This window comes from Neofelis nebulosa, chromosome 2 (assembly GCF_028018385.1).
Source record: "Neofelis nebulosa isolate mNeoNeb1 chromosome 2, mNeoNeb1.pri, whole genome shotgun sequence".
NCBI classification, from domain to species: Eukaryota; Metazoa; Chordata; class Mammalia; order Carnivora; family Felidae; genus Neofelis; species Neofelis nebulosa.
In genome coordinates, this window is record NC_080783.1 from 129,623,181 (window position 1) to 129,647,938 (window position 24,758).

At 37.5% G+C, this 24,758-nt stretch overlaps 1 long non-coding RNA gene across 1 annotated transcript in view; it reads right to left on the reverse strand.

Annotated features, from left to right (window-relative positions):
* Positions 1-23,973, reverse strand: part of LOC131504271 (uncharacterized) — a 36,254-nt gene extending 12,281 nt beyond the window's left edge. Inside the window, exon 1 of the long non-coding RNA XR_009257893.1 lies at positions 23,845-23,973. This is a non-coding gene — a long non-coding RNA (uncharacterized LOC131504271). The remainder of the gene's footprint in view (positions 1-23,844) is intronic.
* Positions 23,974-24,758: the final 785 nt, after the last annotated feature.

The window sequence follows — 24,758 nt, forward strand, 5'->3', positions numbered from 1 at the left end:
CTCCCCTGTTCATGCTCTGTCTCTCCCTGTCTCAAAAATAAATAAACGTTAAAAGAAAAACAAAAATAACAACCACCAACAAAAAAGCCTACACTTTGAACAATATGCTTTTTACCCTTTGAACAATGTAAATATCTAAGAGATATTTATAACATTTTGATAATTTTTACACAAAGGTCAATGTATCAATGGTAGTTAAGCTGAATCTGGAAAGATGAGCAAAAATTAGCTTAGTGGAGAGTGGGGAAGTGTTCCAGGCAGAGGAAATGGCTTCCTGGGAGACTGGTCACACCAGGAGAGCAGGTCATGTCCTAGCAACTGGAGGAAGACCAGCGAGGCTGAAGCTGAAAGCAAGGGGAAATGTCAGAGATAAGGCTGAGAGGCAGGCCTGGTCAGGATCATGGAGGTGTTTGAGACCTGTGAAGTTTTCTGGACTTGATCCCCAGGGGGAATGAAGTGGGAAGGCACTTAAGAGTTTTTAGTAGGAGGAGTAGCACCACCATATTTGTGTGGAGCATGGATTGGCATCTGAGCTAAGATGAGATTGTGGTGATGAGAATAAATAATTTGGCAGATGTTCAGTCATAGAACAGATCATATTTGCTGACTGAAATTGCAGGATGAAGGTAAGGAAAGAGGCAAGAACAATTGGTTTGAGCAACATTGGAGGCTGTTAATATTATTATTGGTATAGGAAATATCATATGGACTCTCCAGTCTCTTCTTTTTAGCTTGGCAGGTAAAAGAAATAATTGGAATATTAATGTCTTAATGAAATGTTGCAACAATGTAGTGAATATTGCTTAACTCTTTGCCTTTGTATCTTGTCATGTCTTCCAATTAATCTTTATTTTCTTTGTTCCTTTAAAGGAGTGATTGATACTTCGGAAATCATCAATACTCTCAACTTAATCAGTATACGTATTTTGGAAAAAGAGGCAGTGAAGATTCTTGAAAGGTCAGCCCTTACATGTGTGCATAGATTTTAAAATTATTTTTTATTTGCTTTAAAACCCTTTTCATTACAAAAGTGACAACTATGGAAACTTAGGGAAGCATGAGTAAGAGGGAGAGAGTATAGTACTCTGAGTCCTGGTATTCTTTAATGTTAAGAGGCCAGGGGTTGAGGGGAAACCAGTAAAGGGGAGTAAAAAGGAGAAACTAGAGAAAAAGGACAAGAACCAGGAGAACTCTGTTTTGGAAGCCAAATGGAGAAAATGTTTTAAGGAGGAGGCACTGTCTTTGTCAAATGATGCTGATAGGCTAAATAAGATGAGGACAGAGACCAGACTACTGATTTTACACTGCTGAAGCCATTGGTGGGGTAATGGTGGTGAGAGCCTGATGGGAGTGGGTTCAAGAGAGAATAAGAAGAAATTGGAGACAGAAGATAGACAATTCTTTAAGGAGGGTTACTGCAAAGGCAAAGAGAGATAAAGGTGATAGTGGGGGAAAATAAAGTCAACATATATTTTTTTAAGATGTGAATGCATGAGGCGCACCTGGGTGGCTCAGCTTGTTAGTGTCCAACTCTTGATTTTGGCTTATGTTGTGATCCCAGGTTGTGGGGAACCCCTGCATCGGGTTCCATGCTGAGCATGGAGCCTACTTAGGATTCTCTCTCCTTCTCTCTCTCTCTCTCTCTCTCTGCCCCCCTCCCCTGCTTGAACTCTCTCTAAAATAAAATAAAATAAAATAAAATAAAATAAAATAAAATAATGAGAATGCTTGAACACTCATGTTTTGGGGAGAAATAGGGGATTACAATGGCCTGAGTGTAAGTGTCTGTAATTGATTTGGTGGCTTAAGGAGATGTATGAAGTTTAGCAGTAGAGGAAGATGAAAAAGGGAGCAAACTGAGACAAGAAGTTTAGCAATATATTTCACTGTATTTCTTCAAATTCTTAATTTCATTCAAGGATTTGAGAAATTCTCTGATGGGAACTCTTTAAAATTCTTAAAATTGTCCCAAATATATTAATGGTATTAATGGAAGTTATATTTCCATGGGTATTTGGGTTTCTTATATATATATATATATATATATATATATATATATATATAATGTATATAATGTAATATAATATATATGTATATATATAATGTATATAATGTAATATAATATATATGTATATATATGTATAATTTGGATTTCTTATTTTATATATAATATATAAATTATATATATTACATATATGTTATATATATATATATAACATATATATATATATATATTTTTTTTTTTTAAGAGTCATATTCTAAGAAGGTAATTTTCAGCCATCATTCTGTTGCTAGAGAAGTTACAAGATGAGGTTACCAGACGGAAAGAAGGGGACATGTTTAAGAAATATGAGAAGATTGGGATGCAGGAACACTGGCTTACAGTTCTGTAGTTCTTTACAGTTTATAAGGCCATAGTATATATAATTCCACTTAATACTCTAATACCTCTATATTGTAGGACTTATTCCCATAGAAACTGAAGTTTAGAGATGTAAGATGCACTCTCTACATCATGAAAGTAACAATGGACAGACCTCAACTATAACCCAAATATTCTGACTTTAAGAAATAAGATGTTATTTTGATAATGCTTTTTGAAATTTATGTTTCATAATTTATATTTGAGCATATTCTTTTAAAAAATATACCCATCGGATGGATACCGATGGGTCAATGACAGTGGACTGGGATGAATGGAGGAAGTATTTTTTATTTAAACCTGCAAGAAATCTTGAGGAAATTGCCCATCACTGGAACCATTTTATTGTAAGTGGTCTCTTCTTTAGTATATGTAGATTTTATACCACGAGTCATGGGCATAAAATGTAATGCATCATAAACTGTTAGAAAATTAGGGGGCCAGAATATTAGCAAGTAAGGTTTCATTTTTTTAACAAAGAATGATATAGAATGTTGTTTTCTCACAAATTTGTATAGTGCCAAATATCTGAAGTGACATATAATATCACCTTCAACCGAAGTTTTGACTTGCAAAAAGCACCCATTTGTTGGGAATAATTAACAACTTAACAGTTGATTACTCCTACACAGCACCACTATTCTGTATTATGGTTGCTTATTTTCTTGCCTGAAAGTAGGGACTGTGAATTGTTGATTGCTGTGTCATACAGTACATTCCCAATAAATATTTGTTGGATAAATGAATAAATTATAACTGGAATTCTTTTGAAAGAGCGCTAAGATTCTAGTTTTTTCATATTAATATTTATCTCATAGTCTGCATGGCTCTTGTTTCCCTGAGCACTCAGAGATCTGTGCTTCATAATTTCTTAAAATTCTCAAAAATTTAAAAAATTTTTGCTTAGTAAATCCAAATTAAAATATGCACTGTTTTTCTATAACTCTTTGAGGTAGCGATTATCATTCTTGTGTTAGGATAAGGAAATCAAGGCAGAGAGAGGTTAAGTAACTGGCTTTCTTATAGGTAAGGAGTTTAGTGTAACGTTAAAGATCATGAACTTCAGAATCGTATTGCCCAAGTGTGCTTCCTAAGTGCCCCTACTTATTAGGCCTGTGAGTTAAGGGACATCATTTAACCTTGCTAGGCTGAACTTTTTCAGTTATAAAGTCAAGATGGTAATATTACCTACCACATAGGGTTGATATGAAGATTAATGAGACAATCCATGTAAAATATTTAGCGCAATGCTTAGTAAACAGAAGTCACCAATAAATGGTGTAGATGGTCAAGGACAAGGACTCTGGAGCTACTTGACTTGGCTTCAGATGCTGGCTCCACTTTTATAAGCAAGGTGACCTCTCTCTAAGTCAAGTTTTCCAATGTTTGTAAAATGAGGTTAAGAATAGTACCCACCTAGGGCACCCCAGTGGCTCAGTCAGTTAAGCATCAGACTTCGGCTCAGGTCATGACCTGTTTGTGGGTTCGAGCCCCACAATGGGCTCTGTGCTGAGAGCTTATAGCCTGGAGTCTGCTTCGGATTCTGTGTCTCCCTCTTCCCCTGTTCCTCCCCCACTCAAGCTCTGTTTCTCTGTCTCTCAAAAATAAAAATAAACATTTAAAAAATTAAAAAAAAAAGAATTGTACCCACTTATTAGGTTGTTGTGAGGCTTAAACTAGTTAATTTACATACAGCACTTAGAACATCAGACACTTGTTAAGCACCATATGCATCAATTGTTACCATTTTTATTGGTAGAAAATAAAGGACTTTGAACTTGTATTTCAAAACTTGTGACTTGCATTGTTTCTTTATGAAACCTGTATTTTTTTCTTTCATTTTTCTTTAACATTTGGACTTTCTTTTAATAGTCTGTGTATTTAAGGAGAAGTTACAGTAAATAGCAATCTGCCCCATCCTGTCTCCCACAACTTCCGCAATCTTAAGATGCCAAAATTAAATATACAAAAGTTAATTCTAACCTAACTGCTTTTAATTGTCTTCTGGAGAAGGAGAAGTGAAAAGGAGTTTTGTATGATACATTACAGCTTTTCCTATATCTAGAAAAGATTCCTCTGAGAAAGGGAGATGACCAGCAGGATCCATTACTACTGACATTCCACTATCACCTTAGCTGTAATGGTGTGCCTTCCTTACTTTTACCATGCTGTTTATATGAAACGCTTTAGTTACCAACATTCTTTTAACAAATATGTAATCATTAAGAGAAGATTTTATTTTTGTTGTTGTTGTTTACTTTTGCCTTTTTAAAAAATTAATTAATTAACTAATTATTAAATTTACATCCAAGTTAGTTAGCATATAGTGCAATAATGATTTCAGGAGTATATTCCTTAATTCCCCTTACCCATTTAGCACATCCCCCCTCCCACAACCCCTCCAGCAACCCTCTGTTTGTTCTCTATATTTAAGAGTCACTTATGTTTTGTCCCCCTCCCTGTTTTTATATTATTTTTGCTTCCCTTCCCTTATGTTCATCTGCTTTGTATCTTAAATTCCTCATATGAGTGAAGTCATATGATATTTGTCTTTCTCTGATTGACTAATTTCGCTTAGCATAATACCCACTGGTTCCATCCATGTAGTTGCAAGTGGCAAGATTTTATTCTTTTTGATTGCTGAGTAATACTCCATTGTGTGTGTGTGTGTGTGTGTGTGTGTGTATAAATATATATATACCATTGTGTAATACTCCATTGTGTGTATATATATATACCACATCTTTATCCATTCATCAGTCGATGGACATTTGGGCTCCTTCCATACTTTGGCTATTGTCGATAGCACTGCTATAAGCATTGGGGGTGCATGTACCCCTTTGAAACAGCACACCTGTATTCCTTGGGTAAATGCCTAGTAGTGCAATTGCTGGGTCATAGGGTAGTTCTATTTTTAACTTTTTGAGGAACCTCCATAGTGTTTTGCAGAGTGGCTGCCCCAGTTTGCATTTCCACCAACACTGCAAAAGAGATCCTCTTTCTCTGCATCCTCGCCAACATCTGTTGTTGCCTGAGTTGTTAATGTTAGCCATTCTGACAGGTGTGGGGTGGTATCTCATTGTGGTTTTGATTTGTATTTCCCTGATGATGAGTGATGTGGAGCATTTTTTCATGTGTTGGTTGGCCATCTGAAGGTCTTCTTTGGAAAAGTGTGTATTCATGTCTTTTGCCCATTTCTTCACTGGATTATTTGTTTTTTGGGTGTTGAGTTTCATAAGTTCTTTATAGAGTTTGGATACTAACCCTTTATCTGATATGTCATTTGCAAATATCTTCTCCTATTCTGTCGGTTGCCTTTTAGTTTTGCTGATTGTTTCCTTCACTGTGCAGAAGCTTTTTATTTTGATGAGGTCCCAGTAGTTCATTTTTGCTTTTGCTTCCCTTGCCTCCGCAGATGTGTTGTGTAAGAAGTTGCTGCAGCCAACGTGAAAGAGGTTTTTGCCTGTTTTGTCCTCTAGGACTTTGATGGCTTCCTGTCTTATGTTTAGGCCTTTCATCCATTTTGAGGTTGCTTTTGTGTATGGTGTAATAAAGTGGTCCAGGTTCATTTATCTGCATGCCACTGTCCAGTTTTCTCAGCACCATTTGCTGAAGAGACTGTCTTCATTCCATTATATATTCTTTCCTGCTTTGTCAAGGATTAGTTGGCCCTATGTTTGTGGGTTCTCTATTCTGTTCCATTGGTCTGTCTGTTTTTGTGCCAGTTCCATACTGTCTTCATGATTATAGCTTTGTAATACAGCTTGAAGTCTGGAATTGTGATGCTTCCAGCTTTGGTTTTCTTTTTCAAGATTGCTTTGGCTATTCAAGGTCTTTTCTCATTCCATAAAAATTTTAGGATTGATTCTTCTGGCTCTGTGAAGAATGCTGGTGTTATTTTGATAGGGATTGCTTAACCCTTCCTTTTAAAGACGATTAAAGGAAATTCAAGTCAACAAAAAATACATTTACTGTATGCCTATTGTAAGATAAGTTTTCTGGTTCATAATAAAGATAAAGAGAAAACAGGCATGGGAAAATAGCTCTTTTGAAACTTGAATGACAGTGTCTGTGATAACCTAATAAAATAATATAAATTGAACTTAACTTTTTGGATATAGTGCTAACAAAGACTGCTTCATTTGTTCCAGAGGCAAGTCTACTGTTTGGCTTATAGTAATTTCATAAGAAACAAATATACGTGGCACTGTAACTGTATACCACATAAGTAGAAAGTAGCCAGGTTTTCAGGGTGGAACACAGAGAGCAGGTTCTAGATTCAGGCTGCATTGGTTCAAATCCTAGCTCTGCCACTTATTATCTGGGTGAGTTTGGGTAAATTATTTGGTCTCTCTGGGTCTCAGTTTTCTTTAAAAAATTTTTTTTAAATGATTATTTACTTTTGAGAGAGAGAGAGAGAGAGAGAGAGAGAGAGAGAGGCAGGCAGAGAAAGAGGGAGACACAGAATCCAAAGCAGGCTCCAGGCTTTGAGCTGTCAGCACAGAGCCCTACATGGAGCCTGAACTCACGAACAGTGAGATCATGACCTGAGCCGAAGTGAGACACTCAACTGAGTGAGCCACCCAGGTGCCCCTAGGCCTAGTTTCTTAACTGTAAAAGTGGGATAATAATACCTACTTCTCTTAGGATTATTATGAAAATTAAAGATGACACACATAACTGTTCAATACCTTTCTGGCTTTGCTCTGTAAATGTTAGTTTTTATTTATTAAACAGATATTGAGCTATTTCCTAGTCACATTATTGCTAGTGACTATGACAGCCAAGCACTTGGAGGCCTAAGTTTCTATTAAACAGCCTTAGTTTTATGATTAATAATATTAGTAACTAATATTTACTGAGTGTTTTTTAGTATCAAGCATTGTGCCAAGTGCCTTATATATTTTAAGGTATTTAATCTTAATTGTCTCTATTTTATTTATGTTTGTTTGTTTGTTTTAACGTTTATTTATTTATTTTTGAGAAAGAGAGAGAGATCGTGAGACAGAGAATCCAAAGCAGGCTCCAGGCTCTGAGCTGTCAGCAGAGAGCCCAATGTGGCACTAGGACTCATGAGCTGTGAGATGATGACCTGAGCCAAAGTCAGATGCTTAACTGACTGAGCCACCCAGGTGCCCCAGTATTGTCTCTTTTTTACATTTGAGGAAACTAACTCCCAGAAAGTTAATTCACTTAGGAGTTAGGGACATCAGGATTTGAATCCCATCTGATTCCTGAGCTCGGGTCCTTAATCATGACATGGGTGATCAGCCTTCTAAACCCTCAGAAAACTCCTACTTATGATACGTGTAAAGCGGAGCTTTTTACCTGCCCTAGGCACTATATGGGAAGGCTCAGGTTTTCATCAATTCTGCTATAGAGAAAGATATAAAGGAAACTGCTTCCAAATGTATGCTATATATTTTTTATTTGTTTTGTTAGAGGTAAGGAGTGTCTGAAGATAATGTAGGAATCCACTAGATCTTGAAAACTGAATATACTTTTACATTATTGCCAGTTAAATAGTTATCTCACTAGTAGTTGATGTAGCCTGTATTTCACCATAGCTATTAATATTTGTTAGAACTTGACAGATGTTATTTTTTGTATTAAATCTTAAGACAAATAGTTTTGAATTGAAAAGGTATAGATTTAAAACTGGGAAATGTAAAGATTACCTTAAACATGCTAAAAATATTTATTTATTTATTTAAAAAGTTTATTTATTTTGAGACAGGGACAGCACAAGTGGGGGAGTGGCAGAGAGAGAGAGAGAGGAAGACAGAATCCCAAGAAGGCTCCATGCTGTCAGCACGGAGCCCAATGTGGAGCTTGAACTCACAAAATGGTGAAATCATGACCTGAGCTGAAACCAAGAGCCGGATGCTTAACTGACTGAGCCACCCAGGTGCCTGGCTAAAAATGTTACTTCTAATTGATAGTATTTCAAGCTAACTTGTGAATTACTTAAAATTATACTGGTTGGTAAAGTCAAAATTCTAGGAAAGGCTGATATTAATTTGCTGTGGGGCTGAGATATATAAAACATTATTTGCATCTTATAAGAGAACATTACTCATCTGAGATCTAATTATAGTGTTATTTATTTATTTTGTTTTAATAGGGAATTGATATGGGAAAAAGATGGACTTTTCCTCATTTACTTGATGAAAAAAGAAGTTCTGGCCTGTTATGGAAATATCTGTTGGCTGGAGGCATAGCTGGTACTTGTGTTCAAACATGCACAGCACCATTAGAATGTCTAAAAACCCTAATGCAGGTGTGTTGCATAGTTCATGTGCATATTTTTGAGTAATGAGAATAATATTTGATGCTTTTCAAAAGAAGGGTTTCAGAGGTCTTAACACTATTCCTTTATATTCTCATGCACAAATTACTTCATTGCCAGTAATCTAGACTCATTTTATTCCATAAGCTGCCAGGCAGGCAACTCAACTTAACAGTGAAAAAAAAATAATACACCATTCTCATCCGTATGTATTTTAGAGTTTAATGATGGAGGCAGATATGTAAAGAAATAACTAAATGCAATCTAATAATCTAGCACTAGTATTGTAGGCAGGGCAAAGATTAGGGCAGTCTCCTTTTTTGTGAGGTGGGGGAAGATGATAGACAATACTCAGATTCTCTCCATGGGTTGGAAATTATGACACCAAGAATCAGAGGCTGGTCAAAGAGTTGCTCTCCCTTTTTATTCTTTATCAAATACAGAGCTCTGTACATGGAATTCTTCAATTGTCTGAAAAGTTTGGGGTTCTAGAGCTGTTGTGGTCCCTTTAAAGACAGTATAGGCAATGTGGGTATTATCTAAGCCTGGTGACCAAGTCTCTGTAGTTTTGGCTGAACAACTGAAACAAAGAGGAAAAGGGTTTCCATTCTATTTGTTGTTCTACTCAAGACAGAAATTATGAACCTATGACAACACTCAGTCAATATCTCCTTTTATCTCTTTTGGGTCACTAAGCAACAAATTTCTTTATAATTTTTATATAAAATATACAAAGTAAAGAAGCATGTCTGGCTGCTAGTGTTCTAGATTTCAAGGGGAAGGGGGCAGAAGGCCTACTGTCCATTGTACGTATTTTTTTTTTTTACTTAGTCCATCTGTTTTCAGTCCTATGCCTCTCTTTGCCTTCCAAAGAAAGTCCTATGCCTTCAAAAGAAAGCTTCCTTGCTTTCTCCAGAGAATAAAGCCTCAGGTTTTTAAAAAAGTTTATTTATTTATTTTGGAGAGAGAGAGAGAGTGAGAATGTGTGTGTGTGCTTGAGCAGGGGAAGGACAGAAAGAGGGAGAAAGAATCCCAAGCAGGCTCTGCACTGTCATCTCATAGCCCAATGTGGGGCTTGACTCACAAACTACAAGATCATAACCTGAGCCGAAACCAAGAGTCAGATGCTTAACGTGCTGAGCCTCCCACGTGCCCCAAGCCTCAGGGGTTTTTAAGGGTAAATTGCCTTCTTTGTGCATTCTCTTCCACAGACACTTAAATTGTAACTTTTACTCTGCTAAATCAGTTATCACCTTTCCCTTTACTTTCCACCACCCCTACATGTGTTGAAATCCCTAGTACACTTTTCCCTTGCAAATTATGCAAATTCCCTTGCATAAAATTTCCATCTGGACCAAGACACTTTTAAAAGTGAAAGGGAGGGGCACCTGGGTGGCTCAGTGGGTTGAGCATCTGACTCTTGATTTGGGCTCGGGTCACCATCCCAAGGTCTTGGGATCGAGCCTCGCATTAAGCTCTGCACTGAGTGTGTGAGATTCTCTTTCTGTCTCACTCTGCCTTTCTACCCTGATTGCATGCTCTCTCGCTATCTCTCTCTCTCTCTCTCTCAAAAAAGGGGAATCTAAATAATCATGCATGGAAGGACAAGTTTTGGGCAAACTATGATATACAGCCATCCTAGTTATTGCCTTCTTTTTTACTTTACTATCATTTACTTTACTATCATTTTGATTTTGGCGGAGGAAGAATAAACATGTGTGGCCAATCTCTCATTTTTACTAAAATTCAATTTCTTGCATGTCCAAAAATTATTTTTATTTTGCTTTTCCCCTTTATTGGCAATTGGCTGAGCACGGGCACCAAGGTCAAAAATGCTTTCCCTCAGAACTTTTAAGGCATTACCCTATTACTGTCTAACATCTAGTGTACTTGAGAAGTCTGATGCCACTCTGAAATTTTGGTAGATGATCTGGGTTTTCTCTCTGGAAGCTTTTAGTCATGCCTCTATCCCGGTGTTCTGAAATTGTACAGTGTGAGTTTAAGTAGGTTCTTTTATCATCCATTGTGCTTGATACTTGGTGGGCTTTTTCTAAATGTAAACTTAAGTCTTTCCTCTGTATTAGTATATTTTATTTCTTAATTTTCTACCCTCAATTTTCTCTCTCTGGAATTCTTAGTAGTTGGATATTGTATCTCTTGGATTGGACTGCTATACCTCTTACCTTTTCATAAATATTTTATATCACTATGTCATTTTACTCAGAATTCTGGGGAATTTCTTCAGTCTTGTTTTTCAACACATCTATTGAACTTCTTATTTTAGCAATCACATTTTAGATTTCCAAGAGTTCTTTTTAACCCTTTGACTATTCCTTTACAGCATATTTTTCCTGTTTGGTTTTTTTTATTGCTTTATTATCAGATGATTTTTTTCTGAGGATATTAGAGGTCCCTTACATTGTTTATTTTATTTAGCTGTAGTTTCCTGAATTGTCACTATTTTCTGTGGAATTAGTTTGCTTAATCTTAGTTTTAGATTTTTATGCTGCCATTCCTTCCCTCATATATGTGGTTTCCTTTATTGTTTTTTCATATTCAAAATGAAGGACTGGATATTTTAAGTAGCTGGTATATATTTCTTCTGCAGTTAGTTGTGTTTTCCAGTTATGTGTGTTCCAGTTGTGATTTCCAGTTTCTCCCACAGAATTTTTTTTTTATTTCAAGTTTTTATATAAATTCTAGCTAGTTAACATAGATGGCAAAATTGGTTTCAGGTGTAGAATTTCATGAGTCATCATTTACATATGACATCCAGTGTTCATTATAACAAGTGCCCACCTTAATACCCACTACCCATTTAGCCCAGCCCCCACCCACCTCCCTTCATCAACCCTGTTTCTTCTCTATCATTAAGAGTCTCTTATGATTTGCTTCCCTCTCTCTCTCTTTTTTCCCTTCCCCTATGTTTATCTTTTTTGTTTTGTTTCTTTGTTTCTAGCATAATATACTCTAGTTCCATCCATGTTGCTGCAAATGGTAAGATTTCATTCTTTTTGATGGTCGAGTAATATTCCATTGCATATACATACCACATCTTTATCTGTTCATCAGTTGATGAACATTTGGGCCCTTCCCATAATTTGGCTATTATTGATAATGATCCCGTAAACATAGTGGTGCTTGTACCCCTTTGAATCAGTATTTTTGTATCCTTTTGGTAAATACTTAGTAGTGCAACTGCTAGGTTTTAGGGCAGTTCTATTTTTAACTTTTTGAGGAAACTCCATACTGTTTTCCAGAGTGGCTGCATCAGTTTGCATTCCCACCAACAGTATAAGAGGGTTCCTTTTTTCCCACATTCTCACCAACATGTGTTCTTTCCTATGTTGTTAATTTTCGCCATTCTGACAGGTGTAAGGTGTTATCTCATCATAGTTTTGATTTGCATTTCCCTGATGATGAGCGATATTGAGGATCTTTTCACCATGTCTGTTAGCCATCTGTACGTCTTCTTTGGAAAAATGTTCATGTCTTCTGCCAATTACTTAATTGGGTTATTTATTTTTTGGGTGTTGAGTTTGATAAGTTCTTTATAGATTTTGGATACAAACCCTTTATCAGATATGTCATTTGCAAACATCTTCTCCCATTCCATAGATTGTGTCTTAGTTTTGTTGATTGTTTCCTTTGCTGTGCAGAAGATTTTATCTTGACAAAGTCCCAATAGTTCATTTTTGCTTTTTTTTCCTTGCCTCTGGAGGCATGTTTAGTAAGAAGTTGCTCCAGATCAAGTTGCTCCAGAGGTCAAAGATTTGTTGCCTGTGTTTTCCTTCAGGATTTTGGGAGAGAGAGAGAGAGAGAGAGAGAGAGAGAGAGAGAGAGAGAGAGAGAATATGCAAGCAGGGTAGAAAGGCAGAGGGAGACAGAGAGAGAATCTCACACACTCAGTGCAGAGCTCAATGCAGGGCTCGATCCCAAGACCTTGGGGTCTCAATTTGCTAGTATCTTGTTTAGAATTTCATCCCTGATCATCAGGGATATTGGCCTGTAATGCTTTTGTCTGGTTTTGGAATCAAGGTAATGCTGGCCTTGTAGAATAAGTTTGGAAGTTTTTCTTCCATTTCCATTTTTTGGAACAGTTAGAGATGAATAGGTATTAACTCCTCTTTAAATGTCTGGTAGAATTCCTCTGGGAAACCATCTGATCCTGGACTTTTGTTTGTTGGGAGATTTTTGACTCCTGTTTTTTTTCCTGGTTATGGGTCTGTTCAAATTTTCTATTTCTTCCTATTTCAGTTTTGGTAGTTTTTATGTTTCTAGGAATTTATTCATTTCTTCCAGATTGCCCAGTTTGCTAGCATATGATTTTTCATAATATTCTTTTCTGTTTGTATTTCTTTGGTGTTGGTTGTGGTCTTTCCTCTTTCATTCATGATTTTATTTATTTGAGTCCTTTCTCTCTTCTTTTTGGTAAGTCTGGCTAGGGGTTTATCAATTTTAATTCTTTCAAAGAACTAGCTCTTAGTTTCTATAATCTGTTCTACCTATTTTTTTGCTTGTTTCTATATCATTTATTTAAAAAAAAATTTTTTTAATGTTTATTTTTGAGAGAGAGAGAGAGGCAGAGTATGAGCGGGGGAGGGACAGAGGGAGAGGGAGACACAGAATCCAAAACAGGCTCCAGGCTCTGAGCTGTTAGCACAGAACCTGACATGGGCTCGAATCCCTGGACCCTGAGATAATGAACTGAGCCAAAGTTGGATGCTTAACTGACCAAGCCAGCCATGTGCCCCATCTATATCATTTATTTCTACTCTAATCTTTATTCCCTTCTTCTGCTGGCTTTATGCTTTATTTGCTGTCCCTTTTCTAGCTCCTTTAGGTGTAAGGTTAGGTTGTATATTTGAGACTTTTCTTGCTTCTTGAGGTATGGCTGTATCACTATATGCTTCTCTCTTATGACTGCCTTTGCTGAATCCCAAAGATTTTGGACTGTCAGGCTTCATTTTCATTTGCTCCCATGTATTTTGAAAAAAATGTTTATTTATTTATTTTTGAGAGAGAGAGAGAGAGCGAGCGAGCAAGCGAGCAGGGGAGGGGCAGAGAGAGAGAGAGAGAGAGAGAGAGAGAGAGAGAGAGAGAGAATCCTAAGCAGGCTCTATGCTGTCAGCTCAGAGCCTGATGTGGGGCTCAAACTCAAACTATAAGATCATAACCTGAGTCAAAACCGAGAGTCAGACACTTAACTGACTGATCCACCCAGGTGCCCCAGCTTCCATGTATTTTTAAATTTCTTCTTTAGTTTCCTGGTTAACTCATTCATTGTTTAGTAGGATGTTCCTTAACCTCCATGTATTTGTGGTCTTTCCAAATTTTTTCTTGTGGTTGACTTCAAGTTTCATAGCGTTGTGGTCTGAAAATATGCATGGTATGATCTCAATATTTTTGTGCTTGTTGAGGCCTGATTTGTGACCCAGTATGTGATCTATACTGGGGAATGTTCCATGTGTACTCAAAAATAATGTGCATTCTGCTGCTTTTGAATGAAAAGTTCTGAATATATCTGTTAAGTCCATCTGGTCCAATGTGTCATTCTCAGCCATTGTTTCCTTATTGATTTTCCACCTAGATGATATGTCGATTGCTGTTAGTTCAATGTTAAAGTCCCCTAGTATTACTGTATTATTATCAACAAGTTTCTTTACATTTGTTATAAATTGATTTATATATTTTGGTTCTTTCACATTGGGGACATAAATATTTATAATTGTTAGATCTTGTTGGATAGGCCCCTTAATTATGATATAGTGTTCTTCTTCATCTCTTGTTACAGTCTGGTTTAAAATCTAGTTTGTCTGATATAATAAGTATGGGTACTCCAGCTATTTTTGACGTCCATTAGTATGATATATGGCTCTCCATCCCCTCACTTTCAATCTGAAGGTGCCATTAGGTCTAACATGAGTCTCTTGTAAGCAGCATATAGATGGGTCTTGTGTGGTTTTTTAAATCCATTCTGATACCCTATATCTTTTGATTGGATTGTTTAGTCCATTTATATTCAGACTAATTATTGGTATATCAATATTTAGTGTAATTTTATTACCTGTAAAGTATGTTTCTGGAGATTTTCTTTGTTCCTTTCTAGTCTTTTTTGCTTTTTGTCTTTCTTTCCCACTCAAATGGTCACCTTTAATATTTCTTGAAGGCCTGGGTTAGTAGTCACAAACTCCTTTAGTTTTTGTTTGTCTGGAAAACTCTTTATCTCTCCTTCTATTCTGAATCACAGCCTTGCTGGATAAAGTATTATTGGTTGTATAGTTTTCCCCTTCAGCCTGTTAAATATATCATGCCAGTCCCTTCTGGCCTGTCTGGTTTTTGTGGAGAGATCTACTGATAACCTGATTTGTCTTCCTTTGTAGGTTAGGGATTTCTTTTTCCTCGCTAATTTCAGGATTCTTATCTCCATATTTTGAAATTTTTTACTATGGTATGTTTTGGTGTTAGCTGGCTTTTGTTGAATTTGATTGGGGTTCTCTGTTTCCTGGATTTGGATGAATGTTTCCTTCCCCAGATTATGGAAGTTTTCAGCTATAATTTGCTCAAATAAACCTTCTGCCTCATTTCCTCTCTCTTCTTCTGGGACTCCTCTGGTAAGAATGTTATTATGCTTTATGGAGTTACCGAGTTCCCTAAGTCTACATTTGTGATCCAATACTTTTCTTTGCCTCTTCTTTTCAGCTTCATTTTTTCCGTAATTTTATCTTCTATATCACTGATTTGTTCCTCTGCATTGTCCTTTCTTGTTGTCATTGTATCCACTTGGTTTTGTATCTCAATTATAACATTTTTTATTTCAGCCTAACTAGGTTTTAGTTCTTTTATCTCTGAAAAAAGGACTCTCTAGTGTCTTCTATGCTTTTCTCAAGCTCAGCTAGTATCCTTATGATTGTTGTTTTAAATACTGGTTCAGGCATATTACTCATATACGTTTTGATTAATCCCTGGCCATAGCCTCTTCCTGTTCTTTCTTATGGGGTGAATTCCTCCATCTTGTCATTTTGTCTAGGTCACTTGTTATATTTGCTGCTCCTGAGAGTAATGACTACATTAAGAAGAGCTTCTATACTGTCCAGAGCCTTGTGCTTCAGGAAGTGTTTCAGAGTGTGTACTCTGTTGTTGTGTTTTGGCTGCTCTTTAGACCCTCAGATCAGTCCTCTGTGGCATTTCTCCCTGCCTGCAGTGGGGAGTGTTTGGATCTTGTCCACTGTGTGGTAAGTTTTAAGTTGGTGTGTTTTGGTCTGCTTGTTAAGAGGCTAGATCCTATTTCCCCTAGAGCTGAAGCTTTGCAGCACTCTATGACCAGTAGACTTGGTATGTGTGAGGAGTTTGTGCTGGTCTTTTGAGGGAGGGGCCTGCTGCACTGGTTCTCAGGCTGATTTGCCCTAGTAAAGATGCACCTGCTTGGTGTCTTGGTGTAAGTGGCCCCAGCCTCTACTGGGGGCACTGTGTTGCTCACTGAACTCTATCTGTGTTGATGAGCGAAGGTGAAAATGGCACTGCCTTGCTCTCTTGTCCCTGGAGCAGGAAGGGACAAGAGAGCAGGTGGGAGTTCATGCAGGTGCAGGTGGGAGTTCATGCCCACCACCATTCAGGAAGCCCTCACAGAAGAATGAGCAATCTCTCTTCTTGTGTCCCTCGCTTCCATCAGATTCCTGCCTTCAACTTTTCTGTGTCCAAGCTGTCTGCCTGCCAGGTGGCACAGTACTCCTGTGTTTTATCTCAGGTACACAGCTAGGTTTCAAAACTCCCAATTTTAGGGACTCAGTACAGCTTGAACCCACACTGATACTTTGGGGGAGGGTCCCACCATGCTGTGCCTGGTGCTGGTTAGTCCCAGAAAAGCATGACCACTCAGGGGCTTTTAGTTGCAGCAAAAATCTGGCACCAAGTTTTGCATCTCTCAGCAGGTGTCTCTGTTCCTATGCTAATGAATGGGGCAAGATGTTGGCACCCACCGTCTCTTTTGTCCCCTGAGAGACAGTGCCAGCCCTCCCAAATGCACTCCAAGAAGATGAACTATCTCTCTCAATGTGACCCTGGGGGTCCTCGGAGCACACTGTTTGCTCCCAGGCCTCTGCCCTCCTTCCCTACAGGAGCATCACTATGCCTGCCAAGCTCCACTTGATGGTGTCAAGGACTTCTAAAACTTCAGACTTTCAGCTCTACTGCTTATAAAAACTTGAGATAATCATCTGCTCTAGTTTTCTCAATGATTTTGGGGAAGTGTTTCTCCTGTGCAATCCCCTGCATGCTATGTTCTCCCTGTTTCTCTCTCTGTCCCTCTCTCTGTTTCTCTCTCTCTCTCTTCTCTGAGATCAAGGCTTCTTCCCCTCTGAAGCACCTGTGATTCTTTTCTCCCCAGAATCACATCTCTGCACCTCCTACCTTGAATGATGTGGCTACTTTTCTCTCTGTAGTTCTGCAGTTTGTTCTCTCAGCATTCAGAACAATTTCTTAGATGTTTGGAATTGATTATTTAACTGTGCTTGAGGGATGAGGCAAGCATAGGATTCCTCTACTGCTCTACCATCTTTTTTTTTTTTTATTTAAAAAAAATTTTTTTTTTTAACTTTTATTTTATTTTTGAGACAGAGAGAGACAGAGCATGAACGGGGGAGGGTCAGAGAGAGGGAGAGGGAGACACAGAATCCGAAACAGGCTCCAGGCTCTGAGCGGTCAGCACAGTGCCCGACGCGGGGCTTGAACTCACGGACCGCGAGATGATGACCCGAGCCAAAGTCGGCCGCTTAACCGACTGAGCCACCCAGGCGCCCCTGCTCTACCATCTTAACTCATATTGCCCCACAAAATTTTTTTTTAAATTAGATATAATTGACAGATTATATTAATTTCAGGTGTACAACATAATGATTCAATATACATATATATTGAAAAAGAATTATCATTGTACATCTAACTAACATCCATCACCACACAGTTACAATTTTTTTTTGTGATGAGAACATTTAAGATCTAGTTCCTCAGCAACTGAGAATTTTTTTTATAAAAGGAGTTTACACATCCTGTTTATTTGCATTCTTTCCCTGTTACCAAGAGAACCAAGGAATGATCACAAGAAGTTCCCTGTAAATCAATTTCTTGAAAACTTCACAAGTGTTCTGTAGCCTTGCTGTTTCTTTTGCCAGTTGCTCTTTCCCTCTATGTATGGCAGGCTCAAGCTTCTACACTGCCATCACATTTCCTCAGACATCTCTCACCAAGGCTGGGGTACCAGGGCCAGGGTGCAGGAGCCCCTCCCGGGCTTTGCCCTCCCCTTGGAGGCCTATCACTTTTTCCTTTACGTATCCTGAGGCCAAAAGTTTGTATATTCTTGGTGAATGGAAGCTTTTATCACTGTGAAGGACCCTCTTGATCTCTATACATGCTTTTAGTCCTATTTTGTCTGACATTAAGATAGCCATACTTCCTTCTCCTGTTTAGGATTTGCGTGATATATCTATTATCATCCTTTTACTTTTAAACTTTCGGTACTTGTATGTTTTAGATAAGTCACGTAAAGCAGTATATGGTTGGGTTTTATTATATTTGTACCTGGAAGATTTATTCCATTTATGGTTAATGTATTTATTGATATTTTTGTTTAAAGCTACCATCTTATTTCATGCTTTATATTTGTCCTGTCAGTTCTAAGATCCTCTCTTTTTCTTTTCTTGCCTTCTGTTGTATTTTATTTTATTTTTATTTATTTATTTTTTTAATTTTTATTTTTGGGACAGAGAGAGACAGAGCATGAACGGGGGAGGGGCAGAGAGAGAGGGAGACACAGAATCGGAAACAGGCTCCAGGCTCTGAGCCATCAGCCCAGAGCCTGACGCGGGGCTTGAACTCACGGACCGCGAGATTGTGACCTGGCTGAAGTCGGACGCTTAACCGACTGTGCCACCCAGGCGCCCCAATTCTGTTGTATTTTAAATAATCATTCTGTTCTTCCCCCCTCCATTAGTTCTGTTGTTGTTTTTAAAAACATTACTTATAGCAGTAATTTGAGGACAAGGATGATGATATCCAACTTCAGATTAGATTTTTGTTTGTTCTGTCAGGTGCCTGGGAGTGCTGTCAATCTGGGATCACTTTAATTCAAGTTCGAATCTTGAAGTTCCCTGAACCGCTCAGGTGATACAAAGCCATGCTGCAAGTCCTTGCAGAGGCTGGTTTCTTCTGGTTTACTCTTACAATGAGGGGATATCCCTGCAAACTCCCAATTTGAAGTGGAGGTGGTATGTGAGAGACCTATACCTTTGGTGGGCCCTGGGGGATTTGTCTTTTGTTCTTTGTTAATCCTGTGGGGCCACCAAAACAACAACTTAATTTCACAACTGTTTTTTTCTGGGTCCAGAAATACACTTGAATGCTAATCGTATCTTTCTGTATTTTCTTCTACATAGTGGCCTGTAATATGTCTCTGTCTTGTTAGCTCATGGATACCTTTAAGAAAACCTTAAGAAATAAATATTTCATCAGCCTTTTCAGTGTTCTTATTAGGAAGTTCATTCCTAATTGCTAGTTTGTCATTACCACAAGTGGCATTCTAAACATATTTTAAGATTTTTGATATATTGTCATACTTCCTTCCAGAAAGATAATACCAATTTGCACTTTTTCTAGCAATGTGTGATATTACCTGTTTCCCTGTGTCTTCACCAACATCAGGTAATATTATTTTATAGAAGAATTTGCTGCAAGAGACAATAATCAGTGCACCAGAATTTCCAGAAGGATCTAAACACTGGAACAAATGCTGTCACTTATATTTTCACCTTACTGATGATTTTTCTGCCAACATAGGAGAGAGTTGAAGTATAACCTTTTCAAGACTATCAAGGTTGTTAATATTACATTCTGTTCTACAGTCATATCTATATCCTCAAAATTTTGTCAATAGGGTGGTTTTAAATGTTTAAAATTAATAAATAGCATTTACATTTTTATTATGATATAAATATTATTTATTGTAAAGTCAACTGGTGTGGTAGAACTATATTTCTTTCTCTATGGATCTAGTGCCATACTTCCTTGTGGTAGATTGTTTGCAAAGACAGACTCCATAATTCTTCCCATCCTTATAAGCATACTCCTTTGCAATATGACTTTGCTACTACTACTCAGAGGTGGAATCTGTTTCACCATCCCTTGAATCTGGGCTAGCTTTGTCCAGAGATGTTGTGGGGATTGGAAACTTCAACTTCAAGAAGTCTCGCAGCTTTTGCTCATGCCTTTTTAGTGCCCTAAGACCATGAGGTAAAGAAGCTGGGACTAACTTACTTGAAAATAAGAAACTACATGGAGAGAGAGGCTTAGCCAACAACACCAACCATCAGGCATATGTCTGAAGCCATCTTGGACCATCCGGCCCCTGTCAAACTGCCAGATGAGTACAGCTACACAAGTAACCATAGGGAAGAATAGCAGAAGAACCACTAGCTGAGCCCAATCCAAATTGCTAATCCAAGAATCACAAACAAATGTTTGTTGTTTTAAGCCATTGAGTTGTTCAGGGTGTTTTGTTATATTCCAATAGTTATATACCAATAGTTAAATTAAATGATACACCATTTTATGATACTTAAAGGACAATGTTTGAGAAAACCCAAATTACCTTATGACTTAACGTATGGGAGGAGTGATTTTTAAAATATTTGACTAAAAAAAATATTTGACTATCAGTGTAGATGAAAGAATGTTGTCACAGAGGCTGCAGTACCAATAAAGATGAAGGTATGTGAGGGTAACTTTTGGAGTACACTGGCTGATGGTGGGCTGTCATAGCCTCTGGGGTCAATTGGATACCTAGTGTTTGTCTGTCACGGTGCAAATGCCATCAACAGTGGTTCTGTCTCTCCTGTCTTGGTCTAGACTTGCTCTTAATAAAGAGGTCCAGATAGGTATATAGAGAAGGCAGGTATATAAACTGGTTAGTGGTCACCTGGGCAGGTACCTCTTCAGAGTGGAGCCCACCTGAGACTCCCTGGAGCCAGAGTGGCTGGTGTTGGAGGAGGTAGGTACACAAGGGTTTAGCTCAGTGACTTTGAACTAGCCAGTGCAGAATTATTTCCTTATTTTATATACTGGCTGACTTCAGCCCTCTGTACAATTGAGGCAAACATATTTATTATTGTGGCTGCATAATACAAGTATCATTTTGAGTTTAAATGTCTTTCCTTCCTCAATAGAGACTTGGTAATTGTCTTCTAGCTGCCACTGACTTGGTGATTATTCTCTTTCTGGTTCTTCTTTTTTAAAATTAAAAAATTTAGTTTTTCCTCCTTTCTTCTGAATATATGCATTGCAGAAAGTCTGCTGATCCCTTTCCATATTTATTAAATATCCAACTATCATATCTCAAGGGCTGCTTGTCCAGGTCCTTTAAAAACAAATAGCTCTTTAATACCACTTATTATAAAACCACTTTTGACTCTTCTCTTACTGGACTATATTTGTTGAATTTGTCTTTTTTGTTCTTCTCTCTTTATTCACATGCTGAATCACATTGTTCTGGGCTTCATCTTTCTTATGCTATATGCAATATATTCAGTGTACTGCGTATATTCTCTGATGCTGTCTCAAGGCTAAATTGAATATTTGTTTTCCAGTGTGTGCCCTGGAGAAAGTTCTCAGGTCTTTTGACCATGAACTTGGTTGGATTACATTTTTCCTCTACTCACAATGACCATATTGATCATACTTGTTAGAGGCCTCACATCCCTTTGTTAGCAATAAGTTCTCTGAGTTTCAGCGGTCTTGATTTCTCAGGAATGTTGGTTCCCTGATTCTTTACATTTGATTCACTCTTTTCGTGATGGAAGAGCAATTTGTTTATCCCCTTGCAGAGTAGGAAACAAAGCAACCATGTTTCTGGCATGTTTATCCATGTCCCATGTGTAAAGTGTCCCCCTTCATAAGCTATAGTGGAAGGATCAAAATAAACATGCTTCCAAAGCTGCCTGATCACCAGAACAGCTACTGTTTCCACAGTAGGAAAAACTTTCAATATCTGGGGAACTTGAACTTTTTCCTGCCTACCACATGAAAATTACAATATGCAGTTTTCAAAGTTTTTCAAAGCATACTGTTTTTTAAAATTTTTTCTTTCCTTTTAAGGCTCAGAGTTTAGAAACAAAGAATGTGAAGATAATAAGCCGTTTAATAGAGATGGTCAAAGAAGGTGGAGTGATTTCTTTGTGGAGAGGAAATGGTGTTAATGTTCTCAAGATTGCTCCTGAAACAGCTGTTAAGGTCTGGTCATATGAACAGGTAAAGCCATACTGCCTATGACATTAATTAACAAGGGAAAGTTATTCAATTTTATTTTTTTAAAAACTGCTTCAGATTATCACAAAACAAAGGGGAACATTTGTTTATATTGAAACATTATTTTAATGTTATATTATTATTTTATGATTATAATGCTCTTATTTTAATGCTGTTTTTAAAAGAAATTCCTTCTTTTAAGTATTTCCTCAATAAAAGCTATTTTTGTTTGCACTTCTACATGGAAAGTTCACAATATTATACTAAGTTCACTGAATTCCAACAGGAATATAGTTGAATCAAGGGAGACAAAATGAAGCAATGGACAGAGCAGGGCTTTAGAGACCACAGACTTGTATTTGGCACATTCTAGCTGTGTAGACTTGGATAAGTTCCCATGATATCTCTGAACTTCAGTTGGTTCATCTGTAAAATGTGGAAAATAATATGCACCTTGCAAATAGGTGGGCAGATCATAAGCATTCAAGAAACAGTGGTCCCAAGTATTACATAAAGCATTATATGGGATACTGTGGGAAAATTCTACAGGGGGATTCAAACTAGATTGTGGGGTTGGGGACAGCCTCCTTAAGGAGTAACATTTAGGTTGAAACCCAAAGGGTAAGTGGAAAATTTCCAGTTGAAAGACAGAGAAAAGAATATTTCAGGCAGAGGAAACAACATGTTTAGAGCCCTGGAGGGAAAAGAGCAAGGTGTGTTTGAGGTGCTAAAAGAAGTTCCATATGGCTATAGTAGAGATCCTGGTTAAAGATAAGGCTGGAGAGGCAGGAGGGCAAATGGAGGAGAGGCAAAAGCATATGAAGGGAGAATGGTTGGGATAGTATGCGGTAACCCAGGTGAGAGAGGAGAGTGAGGTCAGTGGAGAGAGACAAATGGACAGATTTCAGAGATATTTAAGAAGTGGGTAAGATTTTGTTATAATTGTTTGTGGAATGGCAAAGATGACTGCCAGAGGCTTCCAGGGGTTTATGTTTCTTTGTGTGTAGCAGGAAGAGACCTGGCTCTCCTCGTAGTTCACTCAGAAGAGCAAGGAAGCCTTCCTAAAACATTTCCTTGGGTCTCACTGGTCCAGGTTGTACCACTTACCAACCCTTGAACTAATCAATATTGCAGAGTGATAGGATGTACCGATTGGCTTGGAACAAGAAGCTAAAATAAAGACCAAAATAAAGGCCAAGGAAATATTCTACTGAAAGTCCATTCCTTAAGGAAAATGTTATTATCATCAAAACATACAGTAATTATGACCACTTCCTCAATTTCAATGTGGCAAGAATGTTACATGTCTGTATTATTGTGTTTAATCTTCACAACAATCCTGCAAAGTAGGGACTGCAGATATAATGGTGACCAGTATGGACAAGGCACTTACCTTCATTTTCCAGATGAAAAAACTGAGTTATAGAGAAGTTAAATAACTTATCCCAGATTACTCAGTAAGTGACCTAGCCGAGATCAAGTCCTAAGTTTGTTTGTGATGTCATGTTGCTTCATCGAAATTGGATGAGGTGCCACCAGAACTTACTACATAAGGTGCTCAGTCATTTCCATCTCAATGGTTTCCATTCCATTATATTAATTCCTTATTATAATCAACATTTGTTGGATGTCTGCTATATACCAGATCTTATTCTAAGCACAAAGACTTACAAGATGAAGTCTCTATTGTTAGTGTTGGGACCTCCTGTCTAATGGGCATGACTATATTTAGGTGCTTGGTAATGTGCATTATGGTTTTTAACTGTGGATTACATGCCCAGGTGTTCACTGATACTAAATAAGTTTGTATGCCCTCTGGGATTTCTGAGTAGTAACATACCTTTGAACTCTTATTAATAAAGTATAAGAAGTTTCTTTCTTCTGGAGGAGCCACTTTAAAAACTTTTGAGCAATTTGCTTCTGCTTCTTTGGCTGGTGCTACTGCACAATCCCTTATTTACCCCTTGGAGGTAAGTTCTGTTGAAAGAAGATGATTTAATTGCTAACTTTAATGAAAATTATGGCTCTTTGTTTTTCAAATGAGCCGCAATCCTCTTACAATTAGTAGTGATTATATTGAGTAGGGAAAACCTATTCCCAGGGCAGTATCACTAGAGCTGTAACATCTAAGCTTGTGTTTCTATTGCTGTTCTTTATTTTGCATTTTCCCTCCCATATGAACATTAAAATTGGCTTACTAAGTTTCTTTTAAACAAAACCCAAAAACCAAAACCAATTGAGATTTTTAACTCAAACTGTACTGAATGAATTTTGGGAAGAAAGGACAATTGCAGTGCTGAATCTTTTTGTTCAGGAATGAGGTATCTGTATTTAGATCTTCTGTTATACCCTTTGATAAAGTTTATAATAATTTTCATATACAGGTCGTACACATTATGAGGCTTCTGTATTACTAGGCACTTTGTGATATTTGTTGCTCTTAATGTATTCCATTACATTCTGCTAATGTTTATTGCTAGTACATATGAAAACTCTTGGATTTTAACTTCTATCCAACCACTTTAAATCACGCATTAATTCTAATAATCTGGAAGGTTTTAAGATTTTTCTCTTAATCATTCTTCTTCTGAAATTTCACCATGAGATGTACAGATTTGGATTATTTTTTTCATACTAGTTAATTTTGTTTTTTTCAATGAAAATGTCAGCATTTTCCTGGTCCTGGGAAATTTTTCACTATTAAATTTTCTATTATGTTTTTCTTTTTGATCTTTCTATATTCTCCTTCTGTAA